Source organism: Propithecus coquereli, unplaced genomic scaffold, assembly GCF_000956105.1.
Source record: "Propithecus coquereli isolate 6110/MARCELLA unplaced genomic scaffold, Pcoq_1.0 Scaffold391, whole genome shotgun sequence".
Classification (NCBI taxonomy): domain Eukaryota; kingdom Metazoa; phylum Chordata; class Mammalia; order Primates; family Indriidae; genus Propithecus; species Propithecus coquereli.
The window spans coordinates 1413490-1439722 of record NW_012149630.1 but is presented as its reverse complement, the minus strand read 5'-3'; the positions used below and the strand labels follow the sequence as shown (position 1 = coordinate 1439722).

General features: G+C 42.0%; 1 pseudogene across 1 annotated transcript in view; it reads right to left on the bottom strand.

Annotated features, from left to right (window-relative positions):
* Positions 1–338: 338 nt before the first annotated feature.
* The window catches only part of LOC105817022, a 127512-nt pseudogene continuing 101617 nt past the window's right edge, over positions 339–26233 (bottom strand). Inside the window, exons 2-3 of the transcript XR_001137814.1 lie at positions 635–825; positions 339–513 (exon numbers count right to left, since the gene is read on the bottom strand). The product of XR_001137814.1 is annotated as a forkhead box protein P1-like (transcript). The remainder of the gene's footprint in view (positions 514–634; positions 826–26233) is intronic.

Here is a 26233-nt window from a genome sequence, read left to right as displayed (position 1 = left end):
AAACATCAGTAAGATTTAGCCACACACCAACTGCCACATAAATACAAGAAACCTTCATACATACTCTATATCCCTAAATTCCTACAGGTAGCGGGAAGCAATTTCCTACACTGATGCCTGTGTTATGGATGTTTCCTGCCGTCTTTGTTTCTACTTTCCTTATCCGCCTAACCTTTCCCCCCTTATATCTCTTATTTCTCTCTTTCGTCCCTTATCTCTTATTTTGTTTCCTTCTTCATAAGGATTAAGCCCGGCCATTTTTGTTTTGTTCTGTTTTTCTAATTGAAGCACCGGGAATCATTTCTCCAAAGAGTAATTTTATTCAAAAGAGTTAAAGGTTAGGCAGACACGTTGGGGGCTGCAAGGGAGTAGCCAGAGGTCCCCTCAATCTGCGTCTCAGCAACTGCTCCCCACAAGGGGACTTCCAAGACTTCCAAGGCCCAAGGACTCGAAAATTAGTCTCTGAAGCCAACCAGTAGGAACCCTAGAGGTCTGGTGGCCTTTTAGATGCTGCTTACAGTCAGGCAGACAGAGAGACAGGTGAGCACAAAACATCGGTAGCGATGGAGTGTAAAATGGCGCGGTGAAATCCGCACCAGCGCCTTCCACCTCCCTCGACTCTGAAGCCCAGTACCTGTTGCTGCTGCTGCTGGACGTGGGCGAGGTCGGCCGCTCCGATGTCCACCGCCGGGGTCTCTCCGTTGGACCGCCCCTCCCGAAGACTGCCGCACTCTAGTAAGTGGTTGCTGCCGCTCGACCCATTCTGGATGGCTGAACCGTTACTTTTTGTCTCAGTCCCAGATTCTTGCATCATGACTCAAAAACCTGATATAAGGATTTCCAGGAGAGGGGGAAAAAAAGAAGAAGAAGAAGAAAAAAAGCAGCTGTTAAAACAGTTGTTGTGCATAAGGAGAAGGGCCCCACACTTTAAATGTTGCCAAAATCTGTAAACAGTTGTCATTTTCTTTCACTCAATGTATCCCTCATTAGTGGGCCACTCCCCTAGTTTTATGAGTATGAAGCTATTGTTCCCGATTCAAGTTTTAGCAGTACTGCTTTAAATATATTCTTTTTCTTCTTAAAAAAAAATAAATATTTTTAGATAAACTTAGAATTCAGGATTAAATTTCTCTCATTAAACCTGGATGTTTTGCTTGAAAACCAGTAAGTTATCCTATAGAGCATATTAGGTATATCATTAAACTTTAGTATGTGCAGGCGTGCTGGGTGGTGATGTTACGCTCTCAGAGAAACAGTCTCCAACTTCCGTCTGTCAAGAGAAGACAGGCATTACCAGGAGGCCCCCTGAGGTCATTCGTGCTGGAAAAACCTAACAGTCAAACACCAAAAAGCATTTTAAAGATTCATTCTCCTTGGAATCATTCGAGCACTGAAACACTTCAAAATTGGCCATTGCAATAAGATAGGCCACTTTCAGAGAGAGAGAGAGGGCGATAGAGGAAAGAGAAGTTTCCACTTTATAAAAGCTAAATAAATTTAAACTCTGATCTTTGTTTTATGGTTAAAACTGACCTGGGAAATCTCATTCAAATTTAGATGTTTCTCTTGCTGTATTACTGATATCTAGTTTGGTTTAAGACTTGAAAGGTCTGGGGTCTTATATTTAATTTTGGAGAAAAATCTTGCCCAGGTAGACCTAACAAAAGGTCTGAATTTGAAAGTACTAAATGTCTAATAGAAAAAAATGTATGTAGTACAAAATGAGTAGCTAGAACGTATCTCCTAGGTGTAAATACATTTCACATTCATCCTTGTTACTCTCTGGGCACAAAACCATTATCCCAGAGAGCCAGTTCAGCTCTAGACTTGGAAAAGATGCCCAAAGCTGACAAAAGACATGTATTATTACCATTTATTGATCACCAGTGTTGTGCCAGGTAGGCCCTATTGCAGATGGTTTACATATGTTCTCCAATTTAGTGGGTGCAAACTGCTATCCCCAGTTTGAAGATGAGAAAACTAAGGCTCCACGAGAGTATTCTGATTTGTCCGCTATATATCAGAGCTAGTCATGGTGGAATCAGGATTTGAACCAGTTGTTAAATCAAAGCTCTTAACCACAATGTGTTTTTTTAAAGTCAAGAGAAAAACAAGGGTTATTAAAGGAAGTTGACGGTTCAAACATCAAAGCTGAGAAATGCTCGAATAATTAAGACTTTAATGTGAAATACCAATCCCAGATTAAAGGGCAGAAAACTTTTACACAAATTTGTTCCAATCATGGAATGGCTTATGTACAACCAGGGCTGCAGATTTCTTCCCCATACGTGAAATATGTGACAACGGGGAAACTTAAAACACTTTGGACATCTTTAGAGGACACTGTTCTCTTTGCTAGAAATTGACTGAAGTCTGTTTTCTGCAGACTTGCACAAAAACCAAATGGAAGAATTAAAAGCAGAAAAATTCACATCTTTCTTCATTTCCTTTCAGTGCACAGTATGGTCGAACTTGACTATAGACTTCACAAACCCAGAAGATATATATTTTTTTAAGTTAATCCAATTCTGAGGTGGATTAAGAATGGCATTTTTTGTTAACAGGTGGGAAACAAACTCAGAAGCAACAGCTGATTCACTCCATTTCTTTATTTTTTTATTCTTTTTTTTCATGCTAGTCCCTTCAGATCAGACTTTCCAGTAATTATAGTCCTTTAAAAGCTGCATTCATGTCCTCCCTGTCCACAGAGAGAAGGAGCTATCAAAAAGCAACTAAAACCTTCCCTAAGATATAAGAATCAGGCAATGAGATACTTCGTGGCAACATGTACCTTTATTCATCACCAAAAGAGAAAACAATTTGTAAAACTAGGTATTTTTTACCCCAGTGTTTCAGTGTCTCTTCCACAATCTTGCCCATTTGTACAGAGGTAAGGAAAAGGCACAGTGTTCCGGTATTTAAGGGATAGGATGGTATCTTAAGAGTAGGCAGTAAGGAAGCCCATTTAATTATTAGGATATATCACAAGTTATACCTAAAGAAAAAAATGATTTTTTAACCTTCCAGGAATGCCTACCCATACCGGGGACAGGACCCTCCTACCCCCACAGGCAAAAGCATTGCATGTATATAAACTCTCAGGCAGCCCTCAGAATGGGGCATATTTAGCCAAACATCCTGTCCTGATGCAATGCTGCTTTCAGACTGTGTGACCACTGGGCCCCCAGACCTGAGAACAGGTGTCTAAGAGACTGGTCCTGCTTTTGTTTCCTTGGTTTGACACCATCCTGGTGGGTGGAGTAAGAACAATCTCCAACACACAATTTGATGAGAAGGCCCCGTTTTTGCTCCATGCCGTTCCAAAGAAGACTGCCAAGTCCTCCAGTACAAGTTTTGCAGGCATCAGGCCAAGCAGCTTGGCTTGTGAATCAGGTTTGTGAGAGTGCAGGCTTTGAGACCAAAATTGCATAAAGGATTATTTTGGTCTGAGGATGTCCTTAATTAGTCAAGTGCTAACAGTAGTATGTAGGTTGGAAGATTTAAAATTTCCCATAATCTCCCACACCAATCAGGAGAAAACAGCTTTTTGAAAAGCACATGTGAAAAAATAGGAGTGTCAATGTCTAAGAACATTTCTAACAGTGCCTGGGCCAGCAATATTTTCTATCGAACGTTCCAAGCCATTTAATAAGCCTTTATATCTGTCCCACGCTTCATAAACTGCAAAGCCCTTTGATGTACTTTTCAAACTCATAACATGAGGGAAATAAGGCAGGTAAATGTTATCCCCATTTTATAGATAAGAAAACTGAAGCTCAATTGATTAAAGCAGTGGTCCCCAATCTGGCACCAGGGACTGGTTCCATGGAAGATAATTTTTTTATGGACTGGGGGGTAGGAAGAATGGTTTTGGGATTATTCAAGTACATTACATTTATTGTGCAGTCAAATCTCTCTGCTAATGATAATCTGTATTTGCAGCTGCTCCCCAGCGCTAGCATCACCGCCTCAGCTCCACCTCAGATCATCAGGCATGAGATTCTCATAAGGAGAGCACAACCTAGATACTTCACATGTGCAGTTTACAGTAGGGTTCTCGCTCCTATGTGAATTTAATGGCGCCACTGATCTGACAGGAGGCAGGGCTTAGGCAGTGATGTGAGAGATGGGGAGTGGCTGTAAATACAGATGAAGCTTTGCTCCCTCACCCTCTGCTCACCTCCTGCTGTGTGGCCCAGTTTCTAATAGGCCACGGACCAGTATCGGTCCTTGGCCCAGGGGCTGGGGACCACAGAATTAAGGGATAGATGTAGCCATAACTATTCCCCACTTTCAACATGAACTTGTCCATTCAATAAATGATTGAGAATTTCCAGTTTGTAAACTCCTGTGCTAGGCGGTGAATGAATAAATCAGTGAAAAGAAAACTAAGTAAGTTCCAGAAAAGACAACAATGAGGGTGGCAGGTGGACAAAGACATTAAAATACAACAATGAAGTGTCAGCACTCTTGAGCAAACAACTCTTTTTCTATTGAGTTTTACACTATGAGAGTGATCTAAGAGCAAAGCAATGTATAGGAGAGGCATCTGTCTTCTCTATCACGAAACACTGTTCCCTGTTTTCTTGGAGGAAGCCTGTCCCAGTTTGCATAACTTTCACTTCCCTCTGGGACTCCCTATAACCAATGAATTGCCTTGCTCCATGACAAACGGACAAGAAACACTGTATACTTATCCAAAGTGCCTGAGTATGAAAGTATGGCACTTGCAGGGCACAGCCACACCATACCCCCCAGCAAGCCCTTTCTCCAGAAACAAGCCAAACCTGCCTCTGCCTTCCTATACAGCCTCTCCAAATGAGCTTGGCCTGGTTAAATCACATGATCCATTCAGCACAACCCTACAAAGGCTGAGGCCACAATTGCATAGATGTTGAAAAGCTTAAAGAAGCCAAAACGACCCATTTCTCATCTTGCTTGGAAACATTACAGCACTACTGATTTCAAAAGATCGATTTTTGTGCTGGAGGGACTTGCAGAAAAGGATAAGAACTGAGTTCAGCATGCTTACTTGCTGCCGTTGCCAACAGGGCTGCTCTTTGGAAGTATTCTGGAAAATTCATAATGTCCAGGCCAATGTATTTATAGTAAATTAAAGCAGTGCTTTATTATTATGATTATTTCCTTGGTTACAGTGTTGATGCTGAAAATTTAGGGAAAATAAAGCCCTTGTTATCATGCTTGTGAAAGATTTTAAGCTAACAAAAAGTTCAGTCTTGATTCCAGGGCAGTTAATTAAGGTTGACCAAGTCAGGCAGAAGTAAATTAACTTGGCTGATCAATTATTTATATGAAGCAGAATAAATGCCCTTAAAGAACTTGGTCTGTTCATGAAAGGATGTGTAAATTAAACTAAACATAGTTTTGTAAAATACGTTTCTACTTCTACAGGGAGAAGAGAAGTTAATGGTGAAACCACTTTTAGGAAGATGATTACAGTGATTGCATAGTCCTCCCCTCATCCAAAAAGAAAAATTCTCTTTCTCATTGTTTATCCATCCACAAGGGAAGAAGGAAAATGGCAGGTAATTTTGAAGAGATAACAGAAGCTCATGAAAAAGGACGGAAGGAAAGAAGGATAAAAAGAAGGAAGACAGGCAGGCAGGCAAAGAATGAGAATTTGACTAGATGAATTTCATTATTTTAGAAATACTGAACATGTGGCTGTTACTTTCTCATCAGTTAACTCCATGCAGTTTGTAGACCGAGAAAGAATAAGGGTGGGAGTCGGGTACCTTTATTTCTAAGAGATGTTATTTTTTAAATTTCTCATGTTGCATCATTAAGATTCAAAACCCTCAATAATCATGTTCATGCCATTGAGGAGAAAGGAAGACAAATCTGTCTGTATTAAGACACAAAGCATACATTTATTCCTGGGTCTCATCACGCCAATCAACTGCTTCCCTGTCAATGTGCAAAGGGTTTATGTGGCAACACAAGGCAAACAAAGGAGTTGTACGGAGCGAGGTGCAGCTACATGGATTCTTTTCCCCTAGTAGGCAAACAGTGGGGTGGCCTGGGATGTTAAGCCAGCTCCTTACTCTTATTGCATTCAACACAGAGAGGGAATGAAGCAACAGAAAACATCCCAGGTGAAAGTCAGACCCTCCGCATAAGACTTCCACAATGGAGACATCACATTTCCCAGCAAGAGGCACAGGCTTTAAAACTCTTCACCCATCACCTGGCAAGATGCTACTGAGGCAGGTAGCACTGAGGGGACGAAGGACTGGTGGAGGGGACTACAAATGAAACCTTGAGGTTAAGGAAGCAGGACAGGGGAGAGTACGATGGAGGTGCCCTAACTGGCCCCAAGGTGTGGAGTCACTGTCCACAGCGGGGCTGCATACGTAGCATACGCCTCAAGGAAAATAAGGGGGAGGAGGAAGAACAAAACAAGGGAAAGAGTTACAGCAGCCGATGATTTCCTGACCTGACATGACTTCCACATATTGTGAATGAACCCTCCAGACACCGCCGTTTGTCTACCCACTGCCGCCACTGGAAGGGGACCCATTTCACGGAAAGGCTACCCAAGAGCCAAGTTTAGGAAGCGAAGTCAGTGTGCTGTGTTATGAAGGCACCATCTTCCAATACCAAATTTTCATAATTATAACAGAAAGGCGTAAATTTTCTAATGCATGGCAGTTCAAAAAGTAATCAAGGGAATGAGCCGGAGGGCTATTTTAATGTATGCAAAGCTAGTGACCCACAGTAAATGGGAGGTAAGCTACAATGAATGCAAAGTAATGCACACATACTAAAGTCCTGGTCTGATGAGGGACGGCTAAAATTAACACCCAATTAATTTCCGAATTGACAAACAAATGAAACCCATAAATCTACTTTCTCATTAATTTTCTTGTGGTATAATTTAAAGCAGTAATATGAGGGCAAAAACTGAACATTATCCATCATAAATATCAAAAAGATAGCACTGTAACACCATAAATTATGCATATTACCTGTTGTTAAAAATGATTTATGTATTATCAACTTCATCGTGCACTATAGATGTCTACATCTATCTTTAAAAATCTGGAATTTCATTTAACACTTAGGAAGAAAAAGTTCAGGAGCAATGAAATTGTCAAAAGCATTTTTTTTTAAACAAAATAAAACAAAAACAAAAAAACATGGTCATTTATTTTGCCATATGGGAGACCAGGGCAAAACTGGAATCATTCCAGGTCTCAGGTGAGTAGAGTTTGAAAATATCACGGAGGTGATGGGCCAGGCTTCCCAGGGAGAAAAAACAAATCAGCTGTAGGAGTATCCCTCCTAGAAAGCACAACCTCTGTGTCCTAAGGGGGCCACTCATCTAGCCTACCCTCTAGAATGTAGGAGATGCAAGGCTTGGTGCAAAAAAGGAAGGGCCCAGGCAAGATGCATGTCAGATGGCCAGTGGGAAGCTTCTATAGCTACGGGGCCCGAGGGAAGCAAGAACCCTAAGTTGCTGAGAACTTAGAGAAATAATGCTTGTTTTCTATAACGTAATAGGGTAGCTCTCTTGCCTTCAAAAGAGGAAAAAAGAAATAGGAACTAATTTGTATTTATCAATTAAACCAGAAATAGTTTATATTTATCAATTAAATAGAAAAAAGGCATTCAAATTAAAATAGCTTCCTTCCTCACCTTTCCATCTCCATCTGTTCAATAAAAATAATATGTTATAATTTTTTAAAAAATCCTTTACTTTACACTTACCTTTCAGGTACACCTTGTACTTAACAGGAATTTAATAAATAACTGCTCCGAATCTTTGCCTAAATGATTAAATGACAGAAAAATCCAAGTCCAAACTCTTGATCAAATGAGATCAAGGGCTTGGGATAGCTAGCAACTTCTATATTCCTACTTCTAAAATACTCTATTTCCTATACTTCTTTGGAAGGACTAACTGTTTTGGTGTTCTGAAACTCAGAAAGTAACTTAAGCCACTGTTAGGTCTCAGTGGAAGTAGGATTGTCCCAGTCACTGAAAATTTAACGATAATCAACCAATGAAAAATCCCACCATACATGAGGACAATTCAGATAGACTGGAAATGGCAGAGAGAAGGATGTTTAATTCTCCTGTGATTCGTGACTCAGAACAGAGTTGGTGGAATAGTGTGGTAATAAAATAAGGTTCCTACCCAAAGCAAAGGTTTCCCTTCTCCACCAGGCTTTCAAACGGTAAGACAGGAGACTTCATATTTCCAAGGAAAAAGGATTTCTGAATTCCAACAGCAAGGCAGCAATGTTGTTCAGAGAAACTGTCAATGTCTCACTTTTTAAGAACTCTGTTAAACTTTCCCAGACACTGTAATCTTTACAAGACACAAATGAATGCAGAAAACAAGCCACTCCCTCTAAAAATTACAGATGTCTAAATTTATATTTTTTAGATTTTCAGCTACAGTGGGTCCTGTTTCCCTTCTCTCCCAGCAGACAAGACTCCAAGTGCTGTAATCATAGCAACTGTGGGCAAACTATGGAAGTTAGAAAGGAGCCGCTCTAGGAAGCAGAAGTACAAAGGAGAATGCATATCCACTCCCTCGCATATTAATCCAGACGAGCTCAAATAATTAAATAGAGACCGAAAAGGAGCTTTGCCAACGCAGTGCTAGGCTGTTTGCTTTGCCACAAGGAAGCCTCTGAAGGTCAGGCGTGACGGGGCCAGGTGCTCTGGGGAGCTTAATTAAAATGCATTTTTACAGAACAAAATAGATTTTAAGTTTGAGAACTAACGAAGCCTGCGGAACTTTAATCATTTGAACATTCAAACAGCTGAACTCTCACAAACAGCCTGGTGGAATAAAGTGACCAACAACCAGTTCAGAGTGTATTTTTTTCATTTCCATATTTTTATATCATTTATTGTACAGGGGGCCAGGTTCACAACATCGATTAATGACTGGCATGTTCGATGACACACTTCACGTCTCCCCCGCTTCGTCTCCCGTCCCGAATCGCTCTAGTGGCCAAAACGAACAATATGTCCACGGCATCATGGCCACTCAGCGAATGCAGGCCTCCAGAATTCTGCTGTTCCCATCTCTCCGTTGTGTGAAAGGGATAATTATTTAATTTTATTCTTTAAAAACTCCAGTATATATACATATATATATACACATATATATATGTATTTCCCCCTGAAATTTGCTCTCATAGACAGATTAGCAAGCCTTCTCTAATAAAAAACACCACCGTTTGCCTCTGAAGGTCACGACCCCCCAACCCCCACCCAGTCTGTGTTGTATCTCTGTAATTTACAGCAAATGCTAGGAGGCCATGCCTAGTATCGAAACACAAGGAAAATTCAGAAGCAGCAACAAACAATAACTTGGAAAAACAAAACAAAACAAAAATGATGTGAACTGAGTTTTCTCTGTTGTTTGCAAAACATGACAAAGGACGGGCTAATGTTCAGTTCTTATCTAATGTGGCTCCCAGTGTCCAAGGGACAAGAGTTACACATACATACCGAGCTGAATAAAGAGACACACGCTTGCTTTACTTAACTAGAAATGGTACAAAGCATAAACTCATTTTAAAATGACACAGGTAAGAGTCACAGGGAAGAGTGCAAACGCTAGCTTTTAAAAACATGTAATGTATATTAAAACTGTACAGTTTTTTCCCAGTTAAAATGTCTCCATTTGTATCAGGGAGGATTTATTCTGAAAACATCAAGTTAAAAGTTAATCTTACCTTCTACAAACTTGACAGAGTACATGCATCAAACAGGATCATATCAAGCCCACACGGCAACACACAAGACATACACAGTAATACAAAATCCACGGATTGTACCTTTCGATGGTGACTGCCTTGTTCATAGTACTAGACTTTTTCTCCTACACCTTCTAAGTCCTTGTTTGCTCCACAAAGAATTTTCTAGCCATCTGATGCTCTATTACTGAGCTAGTGGCCTTTCAGGAGAGCTCTCTCCCTTCTGAAAAAAGCAAACAACTGCATAGATATCATTACACTAAGGAAATCTCTTAGAAAAACCAAACAACTTGCTAATCTCGCCAGCCCCTTCATCCAAGCAAAAGATAAGAAAAGCAAACCTAAGTCTGTTTCAACCACATTCCAGGGACAAGTTCCCCTTTTTCATTCTTTATCAAAATTCTAGCATTTAAGTTTGTGTGTGTGTGTGTTTTAAACAGACCTTGCAGGATAAACTGCTGCTCACACCCGCAAACAAAGCAATATTTGTTTAATAACGATTGCTGCCATGGGTACAGTAAACAAGGGGCCCAGCATTTGTGTTTATGAACAAACACATCATCTTACAAGAGCAATTTAACATTAACCAGGTGGAATAATCAACAGATTTCATAGGTGACACCAGGGGCAGGGCTAACGTAAACAGAACTGGGGAGGAGAAAGGGGCCACTCTTCAGGAATCAAGGTCGAGGTAAATGCATTACAGAGTAAACAGCTGGGAAGAAGGCAAGATAAACAAATAGTCATTCTTCTGACATTTAGAGAGGCAGAAAGGTTGTATGTTACATAGATCAGCTGCTGACCACCATGAAATGAAACCAGTTGGAGCCCAAGCCTGCTTGTTTGCACAATGCCATGTTTGCTTATAAACAACAATTTGCTGTTACCAACATCGCATTACTCATCATCATATAAGCCAGGGTGAATCAAGTCAGATCCGGTTAACTCTTTACTGGTGACACTACTTAGAAATAAAAAACAAAAAACAAAACAAAACAATCCCACAGCCTCCTATAAGAAAAAGAGGTCAACCTCAACCCCAAATGAGGCGAAGAGAGCTCAGTCAACACCCTTTTATAATATTTCCTGGCGTGCAGATAAAAATAAAGCATCCACATTGTTTAAACTACTAAAGGTTGGATTTGAAAACAGCTTTAAAAGACCATAATGTTTTCATGCTTGAGTAAATCTGCATTTGTTTCTTTTATCAATGAAATACATGGGTCACACACAGATTCTGATCTTGAATGTTTCTTCTAGAAGGAAAACCCTTTCTCCCCATACCAAGAGTCTGTTCCAAGGTACCTTTAAGTTCAATGGGCCCACAAATAGATTTGTAGCATTCCCAACCACTCTGCAAAAATCAAACTACAGCAGGTTACAATTTTGTCCTTAAAAAGGTTATATAAATAAATCAATCAGTTGATGTTCCATATAACTACTCAGGAGTTCATTCTGTTAGCTTATCAAAGAAATCTTAGGTCTTCAAAGCCCAGAGTGAATAGTAAGTTCAATTTGTCCACTAACAAAAAAGTGTTAAGAAGAAATGTTTAATCTTTAAAAATTCACCTCATATATACTACTATAATGTATGGCAGATTACTGTGTATTTTAAGTAAATTATCATGCTTTATCACAGATACTATATTTAGGCATACAATTTGCAATTAAAACATTAGTTTCAATCTATTTTACAGATACTTTAATATTAAACTACTTAATTGTGATACGTGTGAATAACATCCCTCCATTACTTAAAATGTAATAAGGAAAACATACTTAAAAAAAGTTTGGTTATCTGTATCTTGCAGTTATAATCAGTTAATTAATTTTTTAAAATTCTGCGTTATTTCGGTGCAAAGTACAGCAAAACACTATCTGCTGGATACCCAAAGCAAAATTTGGAAATAAGAAAATTACATTAAAAAAATACAGATACACATCAGTGGATTCCGGCAATTACATTATTAACAATTAGGTTACTGGAATTTTCAACTCTGTCTAAAAAAAACCAATAAAAGCTGTGTTGGTCTCCCTCCCTCAACACACACACCCTCCCCAGTTCCACTGTGTACCAACTTCTCAATCTTCTCTAGCAGCTCTTGTTTCCATCTCCTGCTTCAATTATCTAATCTTTGTTCTGCAAACCTGACGTCACAAAGTAGCTAGAATGTTTTCTTTCATGTTTTTGTTTTGTTGCACTGTGGTTTGTTTCCCAAATCCCTCTCTGCTGGCAATCTCCTTTCCCCAAATCAACATACCCACCGCCCCACAGCACCTAGGGAAGAAATTTTCCACGGAGCATTCAGTGTCCTAGCAGGAGGCAATTTCTCAGGCTCACGGACCTGCTAATACCTTATGGACGTAGGGAAGGGACACCAAGAACTAACTCCCTTTTCTGCCCTCGAAAGCCCTCTAAGGCTGAAGCTGTTCTACTGCCCTTGAGAAAGAAAACCAGACTTGCTCAACTGAATGATGATGCAAGTCTGGCTGCTGGAACAACTAACACAGAGAATCTTCCTCCGATGCTTTGAGAACAGAATGTCCTCAAGCTCCATGCTCGCTACCCTAGGTATGTGGTCAGGATGGCCAGGAAGCAAAGAAAGGTGTAGTGCCTTATACAACGGATGTCCCAGTGAAAATTCAAGAGACAAAAAAAAAAAGAGAGAGACAGCAGCGGCAGCAAAGCTTGAGTGCTGTGCCCTGCCATCCCCTCTCTCCTGTCTTCATGAGAAAATGCTGATTCCTTGCTCTCTGCACTTCAACACTTGTCCGGTTCTCCCGAGCTTAATTTTTATTTACTTTTTTCCTGAAGCCTGGACAAACCAGAATATTGGTAAGGGATTATAAACAAAGTTTATCATTTTAAATAGTAATATAAAGAGTTATAAACATATCCCTTGATAAAGGCCAATAACTGAGCCATGCAGTTTTTAAAGCTAAGCTAAACCTAGGCACATAATTAATTACCCACATGGGGGGCGATCCTTTGTATTGGAAGATGAGTCCTTACCATGAGTAGGCTAAACAATGTGTCTTCTTTCCTCTTTCCCAGTAGTGGTGTTAAACTTGTCCTAACTTACCTTTGGTTTTATTTCCATGTGTGCAGGTTACTTATCTTGTTCCCTAAGGATCCCAAATTTTAAAAGTTTTATTTTTTTAAAAAAAGTGCATTGATTAAGAAATCTTTTATAAGCAGTTCGATAAACTATTTAAAAAATCTAAAATAGCTCTAAGGAGGCTCTCTGGGGGGATTTAATATTGGAAAGGACTTATTTTTCCTCTCATAACTCCTCTCTGGGATGAAAATCTTACAAATTCTGAGAGTCCAAGGAAGTTGAGCCAATGAAGTGGACACGTGAGCCAGTTTCCCAAATTCAAGCATTCACTTTTGCTTCTGTCTTTGTTATTTTTGCCATCTCTGTCTACACCTACCCTATTGTCATTTTTTAAAATGATTCACTTTTGATAAACAAATCTGTCTTCAGAGGAAACTTTGTATCATTTCTTTAAATGGAAAACCAGTATGTAACCCTTTGTAGAAGGGAAAGAGTTTTATAATACATGTAATAAAACCTAACCAATGTTATTAAATTCTAGCTAGATCCTGCTGTTCCTCAGAGGCTCTGAGTGGGAGCCATGTTCTTTCTTTGTTAAATAATGAGCTTACAACTGGTAGAGACAGATTAAAGATACTAGTACCAAATTGAGACTTTCTCCTTGGCTTTATCAGAAGGATTAAAAAAGAACTGAAAATGGAATTGCTTCAACATCAAATCACAATAATGAGAATTGGTGAATGATTTATGAACCACCTAAAAATCTCCCAACCCACCTGTGAGTGGTATAACATGTACGTACCAGGGAACTGAGCTATAGGAGCCTTAAGAGACCCACATGGACGTCCAGCTATGTTCTTGATGCTTATGCACTATGTTCCTAACAATGCAATTCACAAAGCACTTACTGAGGGCCTACTGTGTACACTTAACTGCTAAAGGGTTAATCAACCAAGAAGCCAGATTCTCCACTCTTGCCCTCAAAGCAAATGAGGCTCCTGGGGCCATGGGTATTACACTTGTAGAAGATACCCTGAAAATCAAACTGGGAGCTCCACCCATGAGCCTCCCTCCCAGACCTGCCATTTCTCACACCATCAGAAAACTGGTACATCAGCCACCTAAGTAGTGCCACCACTCCAAAGCGGAAGTTCAGAGTTTATTTAGTAGCAAGTAACTATACTATATGATAAAAACTATAAACATATCATTCAAATGTTTTATTGGTCAAGAAGACGGATGCTTTTATTAGTCCAACCTTTTTTGTAATGGAGTGCCACTGATGACCCAGCATTAGCCTCCTTCCCTGCTATTAATCACACTTCGAAGAGCTCATTTTGCCTTAAAATCTTAAGAAATTGCTATAATTTAAAGACACGGTGTCTACATAATGGGGAAAATGCTTCATAGATTGTATCATTCCATAAAATACAGTATTTTTTTCCAGAGGAACAAAAGTCCATGATGCTATTATAAAATGGGAACAATTTTATATATACATATACACAAAAAAGAAAAGAGAAAAACACAAGCTCTCTTTTGTGTGTGTGGCTTCCCACATCTGTACCCTTTAATCACTACCTTTGGAAAGTCCATTAATCCAAAGGCCTAGGCATATAGTTTACATAGATTAAAACTGAAATAACACTCCCAAACAAATGAAAAATAAAAATGAAAGGGAGAAAGCCTAATGTAAAAAGATGTGAAAGCACATGATGTGCTTCAAGAAAATGTCATCAGTGGTGTATTCCTCATTCATCATCTATAATTCCTGTGCCTTGTCTGTCCACGTGAACAGAACTAAGGCAAGACCTTCAATAAGGGACTTCAAGACAAACTACAGGCATCTGCCAACTTACTTTCCGTATGATTTCAATGATATGATGATGCCCTTAACTCCAAAGTTCTCATCTTGTTAAACCACCTTTCATGACCATTTAGCACAGCTGAACACCATAAAGGAAAGTCTCTGAGAGTGTTCTTCAAAATGCAGAGCTAAAGTAAGTCTTTTTTTAAAGCGCCCCTTCAGTTTTTACTACTGCGCAATTAGAAGGCAATGTACACATGCGTGTATTCAAATCCTACACACAGAAATGGTGACACTATGTTACATGATGAAGGAAGGGTAGGCCCCAATCGGGCACTAAGATTATGGATCAAACAGGTGTGAATGGTTGGGAAGAACAGAGAACCAGCCAGCCTGAAAGTCAAGAACCCAGATATCTCCCTACACCGAGCAGGGGTTGAGCACAGAACGTGTGAAACAGCCAGCAGCCCGTGACAAAAGCTAGGTGGGCTTGGCAAAGGCATCACACTGCTCGGCAACAAGCAATCCCAGCTCTGACGGAGAGGCCCCTCTGCACGGAGATACGCTCCGCTCGTGCGGTATCACATGGCAAGATCAGCACCTAGATCTTGGATTCCCCACTCTGATTAGTGAAAAAGCCAATTTCTGTACACGTTTCTCAAGAGCCACAGGGAAGTGCTGAGCCAGGGAGGATATTTAGAAGGAAATAGAAGTCCTCTGTCCAGCTGCCTTAACCATACTGTCACAGATAAACCGACAAGAAAGGCAGAGCCTGAGTGCCCAGAAGAGGCAGAGTGGGCACGAAGAGTGGGGACACTGATGGTAGTTTCTCTTCCCCTGCCCAGTGCTGGAGCCACCGGAAGGCTCTGGAGTTGATGGAGGGACAACCTGACGTCTTGTGCTGGATTCTCAGCAGGATTCATTCATCAACTAAACACCCAAAGAAACTCCTGAGGGGTATTGCTGTTCCTTGTCATTTCCACGGTAAATATGACGGGTGGAGGTCCTGGACATCTTTAGGGCAGAAACAACACCTGGTACTGAATATGACACTTATTATCCTGTCTCTAAAATACGGATTTAAAATGATTGGTCTCAACGTTCTTCACCTATAAAATGGAGAGAACAGAGCCCACCAGCATCCTTAGTACCCAGGTTAAGACTCTCATCAAGGATCGCAGCCCGGCCAGGCTCGGTGGCTCATGCCTGTAATCCTAGCACTCTGGGAGGCTGAAGCAGGAGAACTGCTTGAGGTCAGAAGTTCAAGACCAGCCTGAACAAGAGCAAGACTCCATTCCACTAAAAATAGAAAAATTAGCCAGGTGTTGTGGCATGACCTGTAGTCCCAGCTACTTGGGAGGCTGAGGCAGGAGGATCGCTTGAGCCCAGGAGTTTGAGGTTGCAGTGAGCTATGATGATGCCACTGCACTCTACCTGGGGTGACAAAGAGAGACTCTGCCTCAGAAAATCCAAAAAAAAAAAAGGAATGGAAAGAAAAAATCATAGCACATCATTGCCCACATTCTCCATTTGAAAATGAAAAGATCATAGCCCAAGGTATAATCAACTGACAGAAACAGCCAATGTATTTATTCAAGAGTAGACTCCTGTGGTGCCTTCCTTAGGAGGCCAGTACAAGGGATCTGTCTCATGACAAGAATTTCCAGAGAGAACCACGTATACCTCCAACAGATAAGGCAGTGATCAGTCTTCTTTACACCGCAACTGTGGTGCAGACCGTCACTACACAAAGCATGGTTCTGTGGACACAGCGGGGGCTCCACCTGGGTGTTTGTGAGATATGATGATTCTCAGGCCCATCTTGGACCCAGTGAACGAGAACCTGCATTTTAATAAGATCCCCCAGGTGATTCACGTGCATATTAAAATTTGAGAAGGCAGTTGTGATCCAAAGGGAGCAGAAGTACTTGGGCTGGATTCCTGGCTCTGCCAATTTTAAGTTTTCAACAAGCTATCTGACCACTCTATCTTTTCACTTCCTTATCTATAAAATCATACTAATCTGCATCTGGGTTCACTCATCCTTCTAAGCAATATTTATTTTGTACTTAATATGTGCCAGGTCCCATACTAAGTGTCAGGGCACCAATGAGGAACAAAAATCAATACAATCCCATCAACATGTGGGTGACTGTCTAATAGGGAAGACACACATTAATCAATTAGCCATATAAATAAGTGGAGATTAAAACCATGATATGTGCTACTATGAAAAATGCACAGTGCTCTGAGAGCACACAAAGATAATATATGTAAAGTGCCTTGTGTATAGTAGGTGTTCAATAAATCACAGTGATTATTACTAGCTCATAAAACCCAGCCCTTTGAGAGGCCACTGAAAAATTCTCAAGTGCAGAATACTCTTCCCCCGTCATAAAATGAACCTGAAGTACGACTGTGTTCTCAGTTAAATTTAAAAAAAATGTTTTTCTTGCTGTCTCCTGGCTATATGAGGAATACAACATCAATAAAGTCAACATTTCTTCTAATGACAGCTTAGACTTTCTGGGTTATTGTTAAGAATTAGCTCTTGTTTACCGAGTTGTAGTTAAAGGGAAGAATGCTGAGCAGGGCAGAGGGTAATACTGCAAATAGGCCTTGTTCAAAGCGGTCTTTTGATTATCATTTTAAAGCCTAGAAATCTAAAGAAAATCTTTAATTGGCTTTTCAGCGGCATTTCTCCTTTGTATACGCAGTTTGTTGAAGTCAAGAATGTACATGCTAGTAATTGCCGATAGGATTAGCAACCTGTACCTTATATTGTGGATACAAGTGGTTAATTATTAGTGCACCTAGCACGTGTCTATACAGCAGGAAAACTGCACTGAACAGGGATCAAACGGTGCCCATGACCAAATCCCCACTACTGACAACTCCCACCCCAGAAGCAGAGGGGACCTGAGTCTACCATGCTGAATGGGAGACGTTCATAACACTGCAACTGGGTGTGTTCAGCACTCCCTAAAACAGCTCTCCAAAGTAACACGTCTTCCCTTTATTCCTTTCCTATGAATTCATGAACTTTAAATAAGAAATTTGAATATGATTTGATAGGTCCCCATGTTTGTAAAAGCTTCTGGTTCTTTTCCAAAAAGTTGGCTTCCTTCCAACAGGTGGATATTCATGATGAGAGAATTCTGACCTCACTTTTATCTGAGCACCCCTGATTGAAGAATGTAAAAACAGAATAGTTGATTTGGAACAGGCAGGGAGGCTGGGACAGGTGTGTTAGGTGCAACATGCTTCACGTTAGACCTCAAGATCTTAACATACAGTAGCCGCGTGATACCAACCATCAGCTCACACACTGGGGCACCTGTTTTGATTTATGTAAGTTGATGTAAGTGAGATGGGATAGGACAGAGCCACTAGTAGCTTGGTACACAGCCATAAGTGGGTGGTTTCCACGTCTGCTGCCTGGAATAAGACATACCTTTAGGATAATTTCCCTTGGGTCCAACTATTAAAAATGCAAAGTATGAGAGAGAAGGATACACTGGGAATAACAGAAAACATCAGGGGGACAAAAATCTAACAATCTGTTCTTCTACATCAGTACCTCTCAATTGATGGCTAGTTGTCCCTCCCCTGGGGACATTTGGCAATGTCTTAAGGATATTTTGGATTTGCACAACTGTGGGGGGCAGGGCTTGCGCTACTGGCATCTAGTGGGCAGAGGCCAGGGATGCTGCTAAACGTCCTACAATGTTGCTGTCGGGGACAGCCCCTACAACAAAAATAAGCTGCTCCTACATGTCAACAGTGTCATGATTGAGAAAAGTATTCCATAAGAATTCGTTCTGCTTTTTCTTATGGGATCAAAGCAATGAGTTCTATTTCTTGTTCAATCATAAATTTACGATGTGCCTTAAAACTTTAAAGACCTGTGATTTTGGCTTGAATTTCTACTTTAGAGATACTACTGACCTGCACACTTATTATGGGTCAGGGTGGCAGGATTCAGGTGATGCCCAGACATTTGAGTGGAGTACTCAACTTCAAGAGGCCGGGCACAAAGAGAGCTGAGACAGGCTGAAGTGGAGAGCGCAGGCAAGCAAACAGCGGGGAGAGGTGGCCAAGCTTGGCAAGGAAGACAGAGTTGAAACCCTGATTAGCAGGGAGCAGGGAAGGGCTGGGATGTGGTGAACTTAAGTTTGATCCAAGTACCCAAGATGGGGCTTAAAGCAGAGATGCTGAGGGACAGGCTAGGATGCTTTTGTTCAGCACAGAACGAGGTGGTAAAGGTGGGGTGAAGAGCAGGATGGCCCTCCCATCCTCTTCCCGCTGCTTCTGGGGTTCCTTGCTCACCCCCAAGTGTCCCTCTCCCATTCATCCCTGCAGACTCTACTCTCCCTCTGTCAAGTATGCGTGTCAATCATAAAATCATCTTCTGGACCTCAGGCATCTCTCTCTGGGACTGCCGGCTGGTGAAAGGCTGTACTCACAGTGTCTACTTTCTCCCCTCCCACTGGTCCCTTGGCCCTCTGAAAGCTGGCTTCTACCCCACTTCTCTGCTGAAAATATCCCTACCGCGCTAATAAGCCTGCAGTTGCCAAATTCAATGGACACGTTTCAATCCTCACCTTACTTGACCTTTGACAACACGTGACACTGTCATTCATATTGTTTGTCTTGAAAAGGAAAATCTCTTTTCTCTTTGCCTCCAGGTTTTCCTCTTCGTTCCTGGTTTTCTGACTGTGTATCTGGTGGCTCCTTCTCACTCTTTTTAATGAGCATCCTCATCCTTTTTCTCGGCTCATTCTTAAATGTTTCGTCTTGCCTAAAATTCCAGCCTCAGCGCTTCCAAACTTTAAAGCAGTAAGTAGTTGGCAAACTTCCTCTGCAAAGGGCCAGATAGTAAATATTTTTTTGACTTTGTGGGCCATATGGTCTCTGTCCCAACTACTTAGCTCCACTGTTGTAAAGCAAAGGTAACCAGAAACAATACGTAAACAAAGGGGCATGCCTGTATTCCAATAAAACTTTATTTACACAGAACAGGGGACAGCTGGATTTGGCCCACAGGGCAGTCCTTTGCCAAGCTCTACTCTGAAGCACTATCCCTGGAAGACCTCAACCTTCCCATGGCTTCAACTCACTGCTCTATCCTGGTGACTCCTGAATCATTTTTGCCAACCAAAATATCTTTTCAGAGCTGCAGGCCCTTGTTCCTACAATCTTCTGGCTACTTCTACTTTGGTGCCCGAAAAGAACCACAAACTTTGCCTCAAACTGAAATTATCGACTTCTTCCCCCATCCAAACACTGAGCCAGCTTCTATTCCTGGGTTTTTAGGGAAGGGACTGCATTCCCAACCAGAAATGATCTGGTAGTCGTCCTTTTCTTTTACTTCCCATAGTACCAATTTCCATCCATTCTACCTGCTATTTAAATAACATCTGCTTCTCCATACCCTTGTCTAGGAGAACGTTCCATCATTTTATGACTATGAATGTGAATTAATGAATCTCCTACTTTGGCCACAACATAGCACATCTGATCATGTGATCCCACTTGCTTGAAATGCTTTCCTGGCACTCTGCTGCCTACCGGGTACAAGGAAGATATCCTCTGGGCCTGCTCTGTCCAACACAGAAACCACTGGCCGCACGTGGCTATTGAGAACTTGAAATGTGGCTAGAGCGACTACAGGACTGAATTTTAAATACACATGTAATTTTAACATAAATCAGTTTATATTTAAAAACTGATACTCAATTCAGTTATTAAAAAGCTTTTAAGTATGTGTCAAACAGCTTGGGTATGTGAATCTACTTTTTTAAATATAAGTTTTGTAAAATCTAAATACAAAGCAAATATTCCCAGTGAAATTTTATTTGAATTGAGATGATTTTTCAAAGACTTAGTATGAAAGAGTGTAAAATGTGTCTTTTATGCATTTTTAATATTGATTACAAATGGGAATGATAATATTTTGGATAGATTGGGTTAAATAACATAATAGTATAATTTATAACTTTTCTTTTTACTTTTTTGAATGCAGCTACTAGAAAATTTAAAATTCCTTCTGTGGCTGTCATCTTATTTCTTTTGCACGGTGCTGTGTGTGGCACACACTTCATGATGTGGCCATATCCTCTCCCCTGCGCTTTCCCACTCTCCTCTCCTCCCCTGCCTACCTGGTAGCCACCCTCCACGACCGCCTGCTTCCCAGGTAGGCCGAGTCTTGCAATGCCTTTGTGCCTCCCCACGCACAGGCCCTCTACCTTTAAGCCTCAGCCGTGAACTTGGGTGGAGCCGATTCCTGCAGAGCCTCACGATTCAACTCACGCTGAGATGCTTTCACCAGACCACCTCACCAAGTCTGGAACAGGCATTCTCCCACGGAGTCTCAGAAAGTTTCATACGAAACTCTTGCAGAGCCATCATTATACTATATTCTAATTTTCTGACTGTTTAACCGTAAGGCAGGGATTACATCTTGGACCTAACAGGGTTCCAGGTAGTTTGATAAACACCTGAATATCAGATGAATGAGCGAATGAGACGTTATGCAGTTAGAACCGAATACCTGGCAATTGTCTGACTGTAGGAACTGAGGGGACATCGATAATATTTCTCAGAGTTCAGGCCCAGGTTTTCTGGAGAATAAAGATGCTCTTGTGAGAACAGCCAAGTGAGGGAAGAGGCTGTTTTCAGGCGAGAAGCAGAAGTGAAAACAAAAGCTAGCAGGGAGTTATCAGCACAGAGGTGACAGTTCAAAGGGAGTGGGTAAGATTGAGAGAAGAGGAGAAAGATACTCAGAAACAACCATGGTCAAATCCTATATTCAAGACATAGGAAGAGTGACATTTACTGAGTACTAAGTTCTAGTCCTCACAACTACCTTGTAAAGTACATATTAACCCCCCCACACCTTATTTTTAAAAGAAAAAACCCTAAAGGTCAGGAATATTTGAATATACTTATACAAAGCTAGCAGACAAAAATGTGAGCACCGAAGTCATCCAATCTCTGTCCACCGCACTCTGGAGGCACAGTCGGCGGGAGAGTCCTGGAGAGGGACAGAGAATTGAGAAGCGAGTTTCAAGAAGGAAGGGCTCGTTGATGGTTTCAAGTGGTTCCGAGTGCCGGAGTGTGATAAGATGGAGAAGGCAGAGGGAGTTCCCCCACGCAACACCAAGTATCTCCATCCTTCTGCCTTTTCCTCCTTTCCTTCTGAAAATAAAGGTTGCTCACTTTCTGCCTTCATTCTTAAACCCACGCCCTCCCATGGATCATATTCCTGTGACACCAGCCTCCCTCTCTGCACTGGTCCCTTGCATTAGCTCACGTGTAAATACACCCAAGGCACTCGGATCCCAGACAGACATCTCCCGGCTACCCTTCTGCCTCTCTGGTTCCCACCCTACACCCTCTTTCCTCTGCTCAGCGAAGCTTTTTGAAAGGGTGCTATTCTCCACGTTTCTACCTCCTACCTATAACTTTCTTCACCATGGACACAATTCTTCAGGCAAGGGGATGTAGAGCAGTTCCTAAGCTCAAGGAGAAGCCAGTGAGAATCAAGTCCTTCCCCCAGATCCAGGCAGGGGCCTGGGGCAGAACCCTGGAGGCAGCATTTACAACTGCAGGCCAGAGATGCACACGGCCCCTGGACATGCCCAGCAACGCTGCTAAACACAGCAGACCACAGGTTCTCTGTCTCACCTGACACTGAAGCTGCTCTGAAACTTCTCCCGTAGCTTCCTTAAGGGCACGAACTGGTTCTCAGCCTGACACTAGGACCCTTCACCGCCCCCCCGCCAGTCTTTTTTAAAGAACATTATCTTCCTCTCCCCCAGCCCCGCAATCAATGATGGTGTCCCTCAAGGTTCCCCCAGACCACCACGCATGCTTTCCCTCGGCTATCCACTGATTGTCCCATACTGGGTCCCTGAAAAATACTTCCATCCTGTATACTAATAACTATATTCAGTGCAATAACTATATTTAGTGGAATAACTATCTTTCTACCACTCAAGGTTCATCATACCCCCCAAAACTCAACATGTCCCAAACTCAACATTCTTTCCTCAAACTTGCTACTCTGCCTGCTCAGGAAAAAGTCACTGCAGCTCATCTGACATTCAGTTCATCAGCAGCACCTGGCAATTCTTAGTCTCATGCATCCATCAAATTTGTCCCCTTTCTTTTCATCACCACCACGACCACTCAGCCCCCATCATCTCTCTCCTGCAATACTCCAAGAACCTTCTGCTACTACCATAAACAACATCCAAAACAAAAGCTGATCTGATCAAGTCACTCCCTTGCTAGCAAAGCTCCCAAAGCTCCCCTGTTCTCAGAGGAGAGTCCTAATTCCTCTGCTTGGAAGGACAGGCCCCTGGTGCAACTTCCCGGCCCTCTCTCCTGCTGTCCTCCTCCACTAACCCCACACAACGCCCAGTTACTTGCTGTTTCCAAACATTCCTTGCTCTTTCAAATCTCTACATATGCTGTTCTTTCCCCTTAAAGGGCCTTTTTCCCCTATTTTGATCAATAAAGCCTCATGAATGCTTTGAAACCCACTTCAAATGCCACCTTTAGAGAGGAGATACCTCATCCCACGTACTCCAGATGTATTTTATTTTTACGTTGGCCAAAGGTCAGGCACATTTTAATATGCGAGTGACTAAATGCCTCCTCCCCCAGGCCAGGAGCGCTCCACCATTGCTTCAAGTAACGTCTAACAGCGCTAGATGTTCAGGAGTCACTGAGCACAAGTTTGCTTGGCGAATGATGGATGGAGGGGCATGGGAAATAGAAAGACGCAGAATCTAGGCATGGAGAATCACACTGCCTGGAATGTAGCAGCTGCTCAATAAACTGGTAATTCCTCTTGCAGACTAAGGAGGTGATCAAAGAGGAAAAAAAAGTTGAACATTCTGAATTTAGAAGAGGGAAGTTTAACAAGGCACACCATCTTTATAGCAACAGGAGAATTAAATCATCTGCTGAGATCCGATGCGGGCAGGGCTCGGGCTCGAGGGCAGTAGGAAAATTCTTGGACAGTCAATGTGCAAGTGAGAGGAACTGAAAACCACCAACACGGGGAGGGATGAGCCCACGAGGGCTTGCCCAGAACTGCGCACAGGTACCCAGCATGGTTTTGGGAGTACCACCAGCAACACGCGTTAGCTTATGAAGAGCAGGAGACGCAATCAAAGACGCAGCTGGGAGCTGGGAGCTGGGAGCTGCGGGGGCGAAAGCAGTGTGGAAGAAGACATGAGGGAGGGAGAGGCGGTAGAGAGTCCTCTATTGAAACGGCTAGTTATGGGGTCTATGCTGGGGCGGGGGAAGAAGGGAAGGAGATGCAGGATGGAGAAGATAAAGTACAATCGATGCAAGGGATGGGAAGGGCAGAGATGGAAGGCTGATTGAAGAGAGGGCTAGAACTGTCTCAGCAAAACATCTACAGCATCAATTAGTGAGGTTCTGACAAGATTCTGTCATCATCCAGCAAGTCCAAGGGAGAGGAACCAGCACCCAGCACAGTGACACACAGTCCGTGCTCAGTGGATATTTGCTGAATGAATGACTCAACAGCCATATGGGACAGAGCCATCCCCTCACCCAGTGACCCTATGCGAGCTGCCGGCATCAAATTTACCATCGAACTCATTAGAAAACAATCACAGATTAACACTCGAGGCCAAGGACACCCCATTGACTGGTTGTTTTGACAAGGCCATATTTGACATTATTCTAACATGACAATGTAGGCAATATATATATTTAAGAGAGTTGGAAATACTCAGTTAAAAGAGTACTCAAGGCCAGGCACGGTGGCTCACGCCTGTAATCCTAGCACTCTGGGAAGCCGAGGCGGGCAGATCGCTCAAGGTCAGGAGTTCGAGACCAGCCTGAGCAAGAGCGAGACCCCGTCTCTATTAAAAATAGAAAGAAATGATCTGGACAACTAAAAATATATATATAGAAAAAATTAGCCGGGCATGGTGGCGCATGCCTATAGTCCCAGCTACTTGGGAGGCTGAGGCAGGAGGATCGCTTGAGCCCAGGAGTTTGAGGTTGCTGTGAGCTAGGCGGACGCCACGGCACTCACTCTAGCCAGGGCAACAGAGCCAGACTCTGTCTCAAAAAAAAAAAAGAGTACTCAAATCTGCCAGGACCTGGCAACATTAGAGACTGTAAATATTTGTTGAATGAATGAATGAGTACATAAGTACATGGATGAATGATAGAATATACACGATCTATAATACCTACAATAAACACCAACTTACCTTTCAAACCCATCACTCAAGGAACAATATTCACTAAAGTCAGACTGAACAAGCAACGTGGAGTAAAGAGTTAGGGCGTCCTGTTTCTCAAAAATTTAGATGCTACGAAGGCACTAGCTGGGAGGTAGCAGCGTGTAAGGAGTGAAGACGCCTGCGATTCTGTTGCCGTGTTATTCCAACACGCCTGCTGCATAAATGCTAAGCCGTCAATCCCCTTTGCCAGGATAGCCACCGTTCAGAAGTGGCTCAATCTGATCAGCAATGAGCTCTCTTTTTAATGCCTCTTACTTCATAAACTACTAAGGTAGCTCAATTCTCTGAACAACTGGAAAGCAAACAAAGCTGATAAGAGAAGTAATGCTTTCTTCCCAAATCACATCATCTAGGATAATAAAAGCATGTTAAACAAATAACTCTTAAAAGAAATAGCAGAAAAACATTTTAACATGAAGCTCTAAGCTACATTGATGTTTATAAGTATGATGAGGGGGAAAAAAAAACAATTTCTGAGCTAAGTCGTAATTGCTAATGCTACGGATTTGTTCCCTGTAGAATTCTCTTAAGATAAACAGAGATTTGCATATTTTGAAGGTATTTTGTCTGTCTGTTAAACACTCCTGTTACTGTAAAGATTTTTTCTTGCCAGGAATAGCTATTCTTCTCGTCTCATTTCTAGTTTTCCACCCACCCACTTTCCCCGTCCTGGGTTTTAGGATTTCTCCCTCAAATACCAGTGCTGGAGGAAACACACCTTTTGAGCAATGGAGAAATGAACAGAAACTCAATCACATCCACGGAGAGAAACAGGACATGAGGGCATTTCAATGCGGACTAAGAACTCGTACAGCAAAGAGGGCACAGCCCCGGGAGAGCAGGGTGGGCTGAGAAAAATCATGTCTTCAGATATTTAGGCAGTATTTACTTTAAGAAGGTTCACAAAAAACTTTCACCTGCTAGAAACAAATGGCGGCTTTACAACCTGAATGATTTCGTGTTTTAAAAAGCCAACTCCAGAGACGGAGCAAAGAAAAAACTTTGGAGCCACTACTTCTATTTTTACAGTAACTCTGCTTGAGACATCAAGGGCATGGGTGCTTTTTTGGCAGCCTGCGCTGCTGGACTCCACTGGGGAGGAGAAGTTTAAATTACATCGATTTAATCTTTCCATTTACTAGAGCTAACTCAAGTACTTCTGGCTAGGCACCGGGGTGTCGTACTTTGTCTCTCAAGGTCTGGACTGGTAACAATCTCGGGATCTTTCTTGGAGGTGAAGCTGGGATTCTTCAAAGTCCAGATGCTTGTGCTAAGTCTAGATGGATAATGCTGACATCAGAACACTGTCTTTTCAGTCTGGGCTTCTCG